The sequence below is a fragment of the Vulpes lagopus genome, chromosome 3 (assembly GCF_018345385.1).
Source record: "Vulpes lagopus strain Blue_001 chromosome 3, ASM1834538v1, whole genome shotgun sequence".
Taxonomy (NCBI): Eukaryota; Metazoa; Chordata; class Mammalia; order Carnivora; family Canidae; genus Vulpes; species Vulpes lagopus.
In genome coordinates this window covers 90956292-90969455 of record NC_054826.1, presented here as the reverse complement: position 1 = coordinate 90969455, position 13164 = coordinate 90956292, and the positions used below count along the sequence as shown (strand labels likewise).

Genomic DNA, 13164 nt, shown 5'->3' with positions numbered 1-13164 from the left:
ATTATCTTCCCCCTTGTAATTACTCTAAGGTTTTTGGTGGGTTTTTTTGTTTTTTTGTTTTTGTTTTTGTTTTTGTTTTTTTGTGTGTGTGTGCAGTTTGCGGTTTTAATTTTACTGTTTTTGTAATCAGGGGTTTACAAATATTACCAAACTATTGAAGATTCTTCAATATCCAGAGTTTGTATGAATATTCCCATACATATTTATGTTGCTTTCCTTATATTTTGAGTTCTACATTCAACCATTTTGTCTATCTAAAATTTACTTTTAAGGGCACCTGGCTGGCTTAGAGTAACATGAAGCTATTGATTTTGGGGTTGTGAGTTGGAGCCCCATGTTGGATGTAGAGTTTACTTAAGTAAATAAACTTAAAAAAACAGATAAAATTTACTTTCAGTGTGTTTGTAGGAGAGACTTTGAGTGTCTCACCCAATAAAGTGGTCCTAACACCATTTATTGTGAGAATCTTGCCTTATTGGTTTGTGGAACCACCTTGGCATAACTTATGCAAGATCAGATCTGTTTCTAGAATCTTTGTTTCACGTGTCTGGCATCTCCTTCTTGATTAGATAGTCACTTTATGTTGGATTGAGCATCATGTATGTCTCCAGGTTTCCTTAATACCCTTTCCCCCTCTACAGTTTGTTCTTTACTCTTCCCTGTTTATACTTTCTGGTCAACGTTGGAATTATTTGGCAAGTGCTAAAATTATTCCTAAATAAATCTTTTTTTTAAGATTTGTTTATTTATTTATTTATTTATTTGATAGACAGAAAGAGAGAGAGAGAGAGGCAGAGACACAGGAGGAGGGAGAAGCAGGCTCCATGCCGGGAGCCCGACATAGGACTCGATCCCGGGACTCCAGGATTGTGCCCTGGGCCAAAGGGGGGTGCTAAACTGCTGAGCCACCCAAGGATCCCCTTTTTTTTTTTTTAAGATTTATTTATTTATTTATTTATTTATTTATTTATTTATTATAGACATAGAGAGAGAGTAAATAAATCTTTTAAAAAGTAACATTTTAGTATATTCAACTTACGAAAGTAATACATGTTTGATAGCTAGCACTGGGACTACAGCTAAATATAAAGAATGAGCATGTTAAAAAGAGAATTCTACCAAATAAACTGGAAGATCTAATTGACTTTATTAGGCAATTCATGAATTAGGCAGCATCTCATCTAGCAAATAGCGGGGTTCTCCGGGGAGTTGTGCAAAGTATGTTTTTAATTTTTTGATTTTTAAAAAAGATTTTATTTATTTATTCACGAGAGACAGAGAGGCGGAGACACAGGCAGAAGGAGGAGCAGACTCCTTGCAGGATGCCGAATGGGGGACTCCATCCCAAGATCCCAGGATCATGCCCAGAGCCAAAGGCAGATGCTCTACCGCTGAGCACCCCAGGTGTCCCAGTAGGTTTTTATAGGAAGGAGGGTGGAGTGAGAAGTTATTAGCAAAAGAAAGGATTGTTTCAGGTAGGGTGACCTTCCCTGAGGGGGAAGGGCTGGGGTCTTACTAGGTGATTTACCCATTTTACTTTGGGGGATGGAGGAGGGTTCCTGTGACAATGACCTCATCAATGCCAACCAGAAAATTCCTGACTGACAAGTCAAAACAACATTCCTGGGGGAGGTGGAAGCTGCAGTGAGGTTGGATATGAAGCCCCAGTTTGGAGACCTGGTTTAATTCAGATCATCCTTGGGAAATCGTCTCTATTCTGAGGCTACAGTGTGGGGCTTTGGAGTCAGGTAGCTTTGGGTTTCCAGTCTGGCTCTGTGTACACTCGCTTGCCTTTGGGCTGGTGACTCTGAGCCTCAGGTTTCTCATCAGTGCAGTGGGTACACCCCTGGCTCACTGTGACAAGTGATGAGATAATGCAGACACTGTAAGGTTCTTAGCACAGCATGTGGCCCCAAAGGCTGGACTCGCACAGGCCTGTGTGTTCTGCAGGGGGTGGGGGTCACCTTTTTACTACTAATCTTCCAGCCCCCCGCCCCCCCCCCCCGGGCCAGAGGGCTAGCTCTCGGCTTCTCAGGTGATGGCCAAGGGCAGGAGAACACCTCAAGGTTCATGTGTGAGCCCTTCACCTGGTCCTGATAGTCAAAGCAAATCATGTGGCTGCGCCCAGATTCCATGTGTAGGGACATCGACTTTGCCACATTGGTGAGAAGAACCTCGAAGTCACGTGGCTGAGGGCCTGCATACACTGTGGGGTGAGGAGGAATGAATGCATTTTGCCACCAGGATTGACAAAATCTGCCCAATTGCTCTGGCCCGCCAGGGAGGGAGAAGGCGTTTTCAGACTGAGATGGCAGGGTCAGGTTGGCACTCGGCGCGGCCGGGGGGGGGGGGGCGGCTGGCATGTGATGTGACTTTGACCGGGGGGGCCTGCCCCAGGGAAGACTTTTTGGGTGGAGGACAAGAGTACCAGGGACAGGGGTGGCCAGATGTGGGAATCAACAGAAGTGTTTTCAGGGTCAGCGTCCTGGGCCGGACGGGCCAGCTTGGCCAGAGCATCGAAAGGAAAAGTAGCCAGCTTAGTAAGATGTTTCTCAGTGCCATGCTGACGTTCTAGAAGATGACCTGCGGCTCCAGGTTGGAGCTCTGTGAGGGGCTGCGGGTGGAGGGGTGACGCTCTGGCTGAGAGCAGAGCTTTTCAGGTCCTTCTGTTTCTCTGAGGAATCCGATTGCCTGCAGTTTGGATCTGTGGGGCCTCGGAACCTGGCTATTTATCATTTCCACTTTGCATCATTCCCTGGTGTATCTGGGCCCTCCGGCAGCAATCAGGCGTCCCCCTTCACGGGGCTCCCCTCTGGAAGGTTACGGGTTGGATCCCATGTGTGAAGAACTCCGCGTCTGCTGGGTCGTCAGTGCACTGAGGTTTTCTTAGCTCTGGCCTGAAACTGTCTGCATTCATTTACCCCTAATTGCTTTTAGAGATTCTGTTCCTGAGCCATTGCTTAATGAAACTCTAGGGTTTTTCTTTTCTTTTTCTGTTCTTGTCCACTGACTGTAACAGGATAAGCTTCCTCAGAGCCAGATAGATCCATCTGCAGCTGAGAATCCGAAGGAGGCCCCTCCCTGGCTCCCCCTGCCTCCGGCCTCTTGTGTATGGTTCCTTCCTTCCCTTCTAGAAAAACCATGCTGCACAAAGCAGGGGACTGTGGTCAGGGTTGAGGGTTAAAGAAGAGGAATCAACCCTTTTCATTAAAAAGAAAAAAAGAAAAAAACAAACCAGGCACTGGGCGGCTCACTGGTTGAGCATCTGTCATTGGCTCAGGTTGTGATCCTGGGGTCCTGGGATCAAGTTCCACATTGGGCTCCCCTCAGGGAGCCTGCTTCTCCCTCTGCCTGTGTCTCTGCCTCTCCCTGTGTCTCTCCTGAATAAATAAATAAAATCTTAAAAACAAACAAACAAACAAACAAACAAACAACAAAGCCCTTCTGAAGACAGAGAGAGACACACAGGTAGGGGCTTGCCTGTGTCTTGACCTCTCACTACACCTTGAACCTGGCATCGCTGCCACCTGGCCAAGGATAGCTGAGTCTCATGGATTTTCTAGCTAAAGACAATGACCTTGTCTTTGCAAAAGCAGCTCTTTGTGACTCCGAAAGACTTCCCAGGAAGCCACGGAAGGAGAATGCACCTTTGCCATGGAGCCAGGACGTAATCAGCTCAAAACTCAAAAATGACTTGGGGAATATTCCAAAATAAATGTTTGTAGGAAGTAGGCTGGCAGGGGAGGACTTGAGCTCTGTTGATGGGGCGGTGTTTGAGAACAGGGCGCGGGCCTGGCGCAGGTCCGTGCCCAGGACGGGGGGCTGCAGACGGGCTGCAGATGCCCTCTGGCCCCCTCCTGCCAGGCTTCTGTGGGAAGCCCACGGGAGGCATGAATTCTCACCCCAGAAGAAACAAATCCTCCTACACCCCAACATCTTGCATTCAGTTTGGGGGGCTTTTCCTGAGGGCCCTCTGGACCCCAAGATAGGAACCTGTGCCAGGCATGGAGCCAGCGGCCTCCTGATGGGTGCAAGTTGCCCCAGTAAGGCTGATGGGCAGGCCACACGGAGCTCAGGTGCTGAAGTAGGCAGATTGTCCCACAGGCTGCTCTGTGCTGGAACTGAGCTAATGAGGTGTGATGCTCCTTCCTGGATGAAGTGCAGAGCTCAACTTCAGGAAATTAAACCACTCAGCAAAGTGTGCATTCTCCCTTTTAATGAGAGGTCCGGCACAGGGGCCTCGTACATCTGAGTGGCTCAGCCCCACATCTTGTTTTGCAAGGTCTGCTGTTGCTAAAAATGATACCGCTCTTTCCTTGGATTACAGGAGAGGCTTGATGAGGCAAGCAGAAAAAAAAAAAAAAAAAAAAAGAATATAGGCCTGGTTAATGGTTTAGGTTTTTGGAATTTGAGTTCTGATTAGTAAATCAAAGTAGACAGCAGGCAGTTGAGTTCAGGATGGTATCTTTTTTAAGTGTGGAGGTGCCATGTTATAATTTGGGAGGAGATAAGGGAGGCCTTTGATCATAAAAAGAGCAGAGAGAAGAAATAGGCAAGGTAGGAGGGTTTTCATTTGTTCGTACGGTAACCATTTATCTGCCAAGGACTGTGCTGGGCTTTGAGGAAACAAAATGAAGAACCCGCCCACCCCCCCCACCCCCCCCCCCCCCCAGTCATGGATGCCTTGAAATAGGAGAGAAGAGAGTTAAAGGTCTCAGGATGGCAGCTTGCATCCTGAAAGAGAAAACAACAGAGGACGGGACCTGGCATCCGGCTGGGGGATCATGGTGGGGGGACATGCTGGAGGGTTGGGGGCTGGATGGGGATGGGTGTGTGGGGCAGAAGGAAGGGCATTTTAGGTAGAGAAGAAAGAGTGTGAATTGAGAGAGGGCATTCCTGGTTCTGGGAAGTACAAATGGTTTTCAGTAGTTGGAGGAAGTAAGGGACAAGATGACGTTAGAGGGATGAGCTGGGGCTGAATTGGGTGCCAAGCCAAGGAGCTTGAATCTGACTCTGAAAGCAGTGGAGAGACAAGGAAGTAGAAGAGTGCCAGATCCTATTTGCATTTTATTTCATTTTTTTTAAAAGATTTTATTTATTCATGAGACACACAGAGGCAGAGATGCAGGCAGAGGGAGAAGCAGGCTCCCTGCCAGGAGCCCGATGTGGGACTTGATCCCAGGGACTCCGGGATCACACCCTGAGGCTCATCCCCTAAGCCACCCATGTGTCCCCCCATTTGCATTTTAGGAAGATCATCTTGGGGGTGCCTGGCTGGCTTGGTAAGAGGCTCAACCCCTAAGCCACCCATGTGTCCCCTCATTTGCATTTTAGGAAGATCATCTTGGGGGTGCCTGGCTGGCTTGGTGGGTGGAACATGTGACTCTTGATCTCAGAGTTGTAAGTTCGAGTTCCACGTTGGGTGTTGAGATTACTTAAAAATATAGTATTGAGAAGGAAGGAAGGAAGGAAGGAAATAAGTCATGCTGGCATCAGTGCAATGGATAGAACAAGGTTGAGTTGCAGAGGGTCAGGCAGGACAAAGGGCACCAGTAGGTGACTTTTGGTGTCATTCTGGAGGGAAATGATGAGACGTGGAGCTAGGGTCCAAATGGGGGACGGGGGGAAGGGATGAGTGTCATAAAGAGATCCTAAAGATGGCAGAGTCTTCCAGATTTGATGACCGACTAGACGTGGTGAATGTGTCATGATTCTAGCTTGACCCCTAAAAGAGAGAGTAGGGTGCGCTGCAATGAAGACAGGAAGGCTCAGATGGAGCAGGTGTCGATTTTAGGCATGCTGAATTTGTGGGGCTTACGAGATGTCCAGGTGCAGATGTCCCACGGGAAGTTGATGCTTGAACCAAGGTCTAGGTGAGTCACACGGGTTTGGAAGTTGCCAGTGTGATGATTGGAGCCACAGATTTGGGTAGAGACTCTAGCCCAGTCAGAGTCTGTAAAGTGAGACCATTGGAGGGTGGAGAAAGAAGCTTAAGGAGTTTGGGGATTTGGAGGACTAGCAGAGAGGCCACCCAGAAACAGAGCGGGCGGCCAGGGCAGGTCGCGTGGGAGAAAGAGCAGAGGCGGGGCTCAGGGGAACCCGGAGTGTGCAGTGTCCAAGAGTGAATCGTGTTTATATAAGCAGAGAGGCAACAGTGCTACATCCTGCAGAAACAATGCTCACCCGAGGCCAGAGTGGGAAGTTTCCCTGGTTTCTGGCCACGTGGATGTCATTGGAAGCCACCAGGAGCAGCTGTAGTGGCATAGGGTGACTTGAAGCCGAGTGAGAGTGGAGTGAGGCTTTTGTTCTGGAGGGGGCTTTTGTTCATTTAGATGGGAGAGGCCGGGAGCGTCTGACTTGCTCACTCAGTTTGGACGTGCACACGCTCGCGGTGGAGGGCAGGACTCGGAAGCGCCTCACATGGCCACCTGCAGAGGCCCCGCTCTGGAGCTTCACAGGGTCTCTGGGTTGAGAGTCGGCACGTTTGCTGGACGATGCTGCTGCTGATGCTATCGGCCGGTGACCATTTCTGGCAATCTCTGCTGGTGGCCTTGAGTTCTTCCGTGGGGTAGGAGGCACCCTTCCCTGTCACAGGGAGATTGGCCAGCGGGGAGTGGTAAAAGCAGAGAGTGGGGGTGGGGGGCCCTCTTCTGAGAGGGATCCGTGGATAGTGGAAACTTTGGCTTTGTCTTGTCATCGGTTGCTGTGTGAGACTTTCTCTGTCTCTTTATCTATCTCTATCGTCTATAATTACGTCTATAGATAGATGTAAATAGATAGATACATAGAGAGAGAGAGAGAGAGAGCTGAAGAGAACTTATTTCAAAGAATTGCATACATAATTGTGGAGGCTGGCATATCCAAAATCTGCAGGGCTCGCCAGCAGCTTGGAGACCCAGGGAGGAACTGATGTTGCAGCTAGATTCCAAAGATAGTCTGCTGGTGGAATTCTCTCTTCCTTGGGGGGTCCTCGATCTTCTTTCTCTTAAAATCTTCAACTGATTGGATGAGGCTCACCCAAAGTTTGGAGGGTAATCTGCTTTGACCCAAACCTTCTGATCTAAATATTAACCTCATCTAAAAAAAAGTACTTTGGGGGCACCTGGGTGGCTAAGTCAGTTAAGCATCCGATTCTTGATTTCAGCTCAGGTCCTGGTCTCATGGCTTGCGAGATGGGGCCCTGCCTCAGGTTCCGTGCTCTGTGGGAGTCTACTTGGATATTCTCTCCCTCTGCCCCTTCCCCTGTTCATGCTCTCTCACTCTCTCAAATACATCAATCTTTAAAAAATAATAAATGGATAGATTAGCCTTTCTAAATAAAAAAAGAGTTGCTTTCTTAGGGAAAGCAAAAAATAATAATAAAATAAAATACAAAAGTACTTTCAGAAACATCTAGAATACTGTTTGACCAAAATACCAAGGCCTAGACAAGTTGACACATAAAATGAAGCATCACTGTCAGTTAGACTTGCTTTTGGGATCTGACTTCATAATCTGGCCCCACATCCACATTGAGCCTGAGGGAGATGGGAGCGAGCAGTTTGTCTCCTTGTTGGAGAATAAGTGAAGTTGTTGCTGGTGTGCCATAGAAAGCGTGTGGAGAACTCTGAAGTTTTGTGCCAGTTGGCATGTGTAGTGTCAATGTTCATGGCCATCTCTGGGCTCAGGAATGTAGGCATTTTTGCAGTAGGGCTTCCTAGGAGGAGACCCATTTCTGTTCCTGGTTGATCATAACCCATGGCCTGGTAGAGCTTGAGTTGGCACACACCAGCCACATCTTCAGTTAAACATTTGCTTAATGCATGTGGACTCAGGGAATTCGGGCAGCGGCTGAGAGGTGGGCTGACGCACTTGCCTTTCCTTCCTGATCACCTCTCTCTGGCAACTGGACACCACTGTTTGGAAAATGAATCCCATTGCTAAGTGGCTGGGCCACACCAGTGCTTTCTTGGGAATTTTGCCTCTCAGTTTGCGACGGTCGGGTATACATGAAGTGTGTCTGCTTTGGATCAATGAGGGTGTGGCCAAGCCAAGGACACATGTGGCCATCCAGGTCGGGGGAACGGGTGTGCCAGTTCTCAAAGTGCAGGGGATGGTGGCACAGGGGTGCATCCCAGATTTGCTCTCAAACACAAAGCACGTTCAGAATTTGAAAAGGAGACACTCCTGGGCCTGGACCTTCCATTTGGAAGCAGATTTGATATCGTGTGGATGTGATGGTGGTAGACGGGCAGTCATAGAAGGAGTCCTCACCTCTCACATCGGCTCACAGCAGCAGAAGGAGTGGATGTGAAGATGTGTCTGCTCCAAGCCTGTCACATCCTCAAGAGTTTGCTTGTTGGAGCATGGCTGCTCTTGGGGTCATGGTGGTATTTTCTGACTCAAACCACCTATTCTGTTTGACTCCCCACTCTTCCTCCCTCTTGTTTCACTCCATGCTGCTGGCACATGCTGCAAAGAACCTTTATTATTTGACCTTTGTGACCTTATGCATGTTTTTGGTGTGCTTTGAAAATGAAAATGAATCAGCCTGGTAGGAATTTGCTGAGCCTGATGTGAGTCTCTGATTCCAAGACCTGATTCTTTACTGCTCCATCTCTAAACAAGGTTAGATAGATTTCTTCTGGAAGGCCCTGGAAGAGAAAAAAGAGGGGGATCCTAGTGCCCCTGTGTGCTCAGAAGTGCTCTTACTGTCCACCCCGCCCTCTCTTCTTGACCATGTAAGTTTGACCCATTGATCCACCTTTCTAGTTCATGGCTCCTCTTCCCTGTCCCCTTGATCCAGCTCAGTCCATCAGTCGCATCTGGTGTAGGGACAGCCGTTTGGCACTTAACATTTACTGCAATGTGTTACAAGCTGCCTTGTTTTAAGTGTTGAATGTGTTTTAGCTGCAAAACCCAGGAGTCTTGGGTACCGGCAGCAGAATTAGAGCCTGGGCAGTGCTTACTAATCTGTCCCCTCACTAGGGTGGGGTGACACTGCGCAGAGACTGAGGGGCATCACTGCACCCAGAGCCAGAGCTGATGGTGAGCAGCCAGGAATGCCCTGCAGATTGGCCACATGGTGACCGTCCTGGTGATCTGAGTGACTGGGAGAGATTGGGTTGGCCCTGGAAGGGGAGTCCTCACCTCAGGGCTCCTACACCCTGCCTTGGTCAGACAGGGGCATCTGAGAGAGTCTAACATCAGATGATAAAGTTCACTTCCAGGCACCCTTGCTGCCTTTCAGGCCCGTTGTGTGACTCAGAGCAAGTGACTGTGCACCTCCAGTTTCCTCATCTGTGAAGTGGGGATGATAATACTGCCTATTTCATAGGCAGGTTGCTGTGAAGATTCAATGAGACAGAAAAGTCTACTGAAGCTTCCAGAAGTTTCTGGCATATAGCCTGTACTATGTAAATGTTGGTTATCACCAACACCATCATCATCATCATCATCTCCATCATCTCTAAGTTCCCTGAAGCTTTCTGGACCACATTGCATCTAAGTTCTTTTACAACAGTGGGGATGTTTGGGCATCATCTTTTTGTTTCCAGCTTGACAGACTGGGTCACAGTGTGACTTGGTCCCTCTGATCTGTACTGCACGGGGGTCATGTGAGTCGTCTCCTTTTTAAAAGGGGTGCACAGGCAGGGGTCTGCCTGTGACAGGGCATGGCCAGCTGCTCTCTGGGCTTGGTTTTCTTCTCCCCTGGAGGCCTAGCCTGTGACCTTCTGTTGTGTCAACTGTGATCCTCTCTCATGGGTTCTGAGGTGGCCTGTTCTCCCCAGATCTCCTCCCTTTACTCAGCATCCAGGAAGGGAGGTAGCTGACACTCTTGTTAGGTGACGTCAGTGCCAAGGGCTCTGGGAGAGGGGGAGACAGTCATTACCCTTGGGGAGCTACCAAGTTCACAGAAGTATCCCAGGCCTGTAGATATATGGACAGGCAGACATAGGACAGATGTAAGGTGTCTGAGAGGTCTCGCTTGGTTGGTTACTTGTCTCTGCTTTCTCTCTCAGACTGCTTCCCCATCAGCCCTCTGTAGACAGGGCTGGGCCCGAAGTTCCCCGTAGCCCCTTGGGCCTTACACATGGACTGAAAATTATCCAGACTTTGAGACAGCCTTCCTGCCAGCCATCTCCATTCAGATGAGAGATTGTTCATTGCTCGCTGACCTGTGATTGAAAGGAAGTGTGTGATTTCCCAGACCCAGATCCAAGCCTGTGTTGCTAGAGGGAGCACACAACACCCAGCTATGGATTTTGCAGTATTTTGCAGTTTCTGTGGCATGCCATCCTCTGCTCATTCTTGGGTACCTTGCAGGTATCTGCAGATCCAGAAGCTCTTCTTTATCCTCACAGCCTTCCAGGTTGCTCTTACCTGGATTTTGTAGCCCGGAAGGCGGTCGGGTGAGGGGGATGGGCAGGAAACATGTCTGATTTCATATGTTCCATTATGTAGAGAAGGGGCCAGAAGCCAAGCTGTGAGCTGATGCTCAAGTACATTTGTCCAGCTGCCTGACATGAGCCATCACTGGGCCACCCCAAGAGTACCATGCACATCACCGGGGCACTAGGCACAGAGTGGCTTCCACTCACTCAGTTCTGTGGGGACTTGGGAATGACCGGGAGGGCTTCTTTCATGTTAGCCTATGTACAAGGTGGGACACCCGGGTGTGTGTGGTTTGGTACCCTCTCTGAGGGGCATCGGGCCACAGCAGGAATTCAGGATCAACTGCTAGGAGGTAGGAGCCATGTCTGTTCCCTTTCTCTGGAGTTCTCTCTGTATTTCTATGGCCTGTGAGCCTCTCTCTTTGCTTGCACCATCCACACTTAATCTTCCTTCCCGCACTCCTCTTCTGCCATTGGGCACTGGGTGTATGGTTATGGATCTGTCAGCACCTACTCCCTACTGCTTCAAAACTGCAGTGCCCGAGGCAAGTGGGTGGCTCAGTGGTTAGGCATCTGCCTTCAGCTCAGAGCATGATCCTGGGGTCCTGGGATTTAGTCCCGCATCAGGCACCCTGCATGGAGCCTGCTTCTCCCTCTGCCTATGTCTCTGCCTCTCTCTTTGTCTCTCATGAATAAATAAAATCTTAAAAAAAAAAAAAACCCACAACACTGCATGCAGTGCCCATCTCTCCAGCATATTCTGCACATTTTCTACATAGCAGGCAATAAGCCAGCTAAGGTTATTATTATTATTTTTTGAGGCGGAGTCCACCTCCCTAGACATTAAAGACCAAAGAAAGAATGCTGATTTTCACAATAATGACTGCATTCATCTTGTCTGCCCACTGTGAAACCCTGAGGGCATCGGGCACAGGAGAGATGAATTGTAAGCTGGGCAAGGATAGAGGCCTGGATAGGCCAGGCCTGGGAGGAGAATCCCAGGTGGGTCCTGCAGGAAGGGTCTGGGCTGAGTGAAAGCTCTGGAAGCCTGGCTCATGGTGATAGGGAGTACACAGAAGGGAACAGAGGAGCCGGAAGGGGACAGTGGGAGCGTGGGGCAGGCAGGCCGACTAGGTCTTTCCTTGAGTTGGTACGTTGCATTTTTACGGGGCTGTGAAATGATCCTTGTGGGGATCTTAGCCTGGCACCCACAGCTAGGTGTGGTGTGGATTATTTTGACACTTTTAGAGCTGAAGAAATATGAACAGTGTGCTCAGGTGACATGTCCAGTGCGTGACAGAGTGATTCTCATTTTTGAAACCTGCTCCTCCACGATTTACTGAATGGGGCGGGAGGAGGTCCCCCCTTCCTCCCTCGAGGCTCCCATGTTTCCCATTTCACGGTGGGGATGGTGGGGGGGAGTTGCGTGCTCCAGTGGAGACGCTTGACTCACACCTGAGTCCTGATTGCATCATGACCCCATTGCCTGTGGCTGAAGGCAGTGCTGGTACGATGCAATCTGGTCTTTTGGCTTCTTAATTCCAAGCCAGAAGGTGTTAAAAACAAGGGGCCAAAGACACCAGCCCGAGGGAGGAGTGCTCACAATAGGTGAGTGTGTACAGCGTGTGGTTCACGTGGGTGGGCTGGTGAGTCATAGCAGCTGCCGGCCTGCCAGGCTCGGGGCAGTCGAGGGGGCTCGGAGGGACCTTCCGGGGTGCCCTCCTCCCTCAGATCACCACGCAGCAAATGGGATGATTCCTGCCAACTGCCCAGAAGCCCGTCAATAACCATTCTAATCTTCCTGGCAGCCCCCAGAAGTGAATTTACAGCGACGTGGTAAAAATGAGGCTCCATGATCAATGGATCCCTGGACAGTCTCCTCCAGGAGACACAAATGTAGATTGTAACAAAACTTTATTTTCTTCCGAAAATTGCCTGCGTGATTAATATGGCCTGACACAGCCCAAGCTGTTCCGCATAAAAAACAGCCTTTTTTCTGGCTCCTTCCACAGTGCTGTTCCCCTCTCACTGCATTCCTTCACCTGGTTTCCTTTGTTTCCTCCTCTAACATGTGTGCTATGTATTGTTCAGTCTCACGCAAGGAGGAGGAGAACGTATGGAGATGCCCGAGCTTGCCCTTCCATTCTGCACAGTTTCTGCTCGGTATTCCCAACGTGGCTCAGCCTGAGCACAGGACCAAATTCTCCAGTCCCCCTGGGACAGGGTGCCAGTGCTTCTGTGATTGAGCCTGCAGAGCGTGTCCCCTGGGCATTAAACCACCTCTCGTGTCGCTGGGAGCTCTAGGGAGGCCAGAGCTCTACACCCCCATGTCCAGCCTGCGTGAAGAGGACTCTCTTCTCTTTCACCCTATTTTCAGAGATGGGAGAGTTGCCATGAAGGAGGACCCCATAGGCAGGGGGTCCCATCTGCCCGCAAGGTCGGGCTGTGTCAGGCAACACGGTCCTATGCAGGCAGAAGGCCTGCTCCCTTGATTAGGATTATTGGCATGTGCATATCAGGGCAGGATCTCCAGTACATGTCTTAGTTTGGGTTCCCCCAGAAGCAGACCATGGGACAAAGATTTGAGTGCACTGGTTGATTTGGGAGATGGAGAGAACACCACTAGGAGCATGGGGAAGTAAGACCTGGAAGGGAAGGCACCCCTAAATGATGCAGTGTGCAGATTGCCCCTGTGCGTGATGGAGCTTCATCCCACTGGGTGGGGGGGGAAGTCTCTGGAAGTCAGTGTAAACCACCCTCTGAGTCCACCTGCTCCAGGGGTGAGCCAGCT

At 49.7% G+C, this 13164-nt stretch overlaps 1 protein-coding gene across 1 annotated transcript in view; it reads left to right on the top strand.

The window, feature by feature from the left end:
- The window catches only part of GALNT17 (polypeptide N-acetylgalactosaminyltransferase 17), a 433146-nt gene that overhangs the window by 181235 nt on the left and 238747 nt on the right, over positions 1–13164 (top strand). The gene's annotated exons all lie outside the window — the stretch shown is intronic.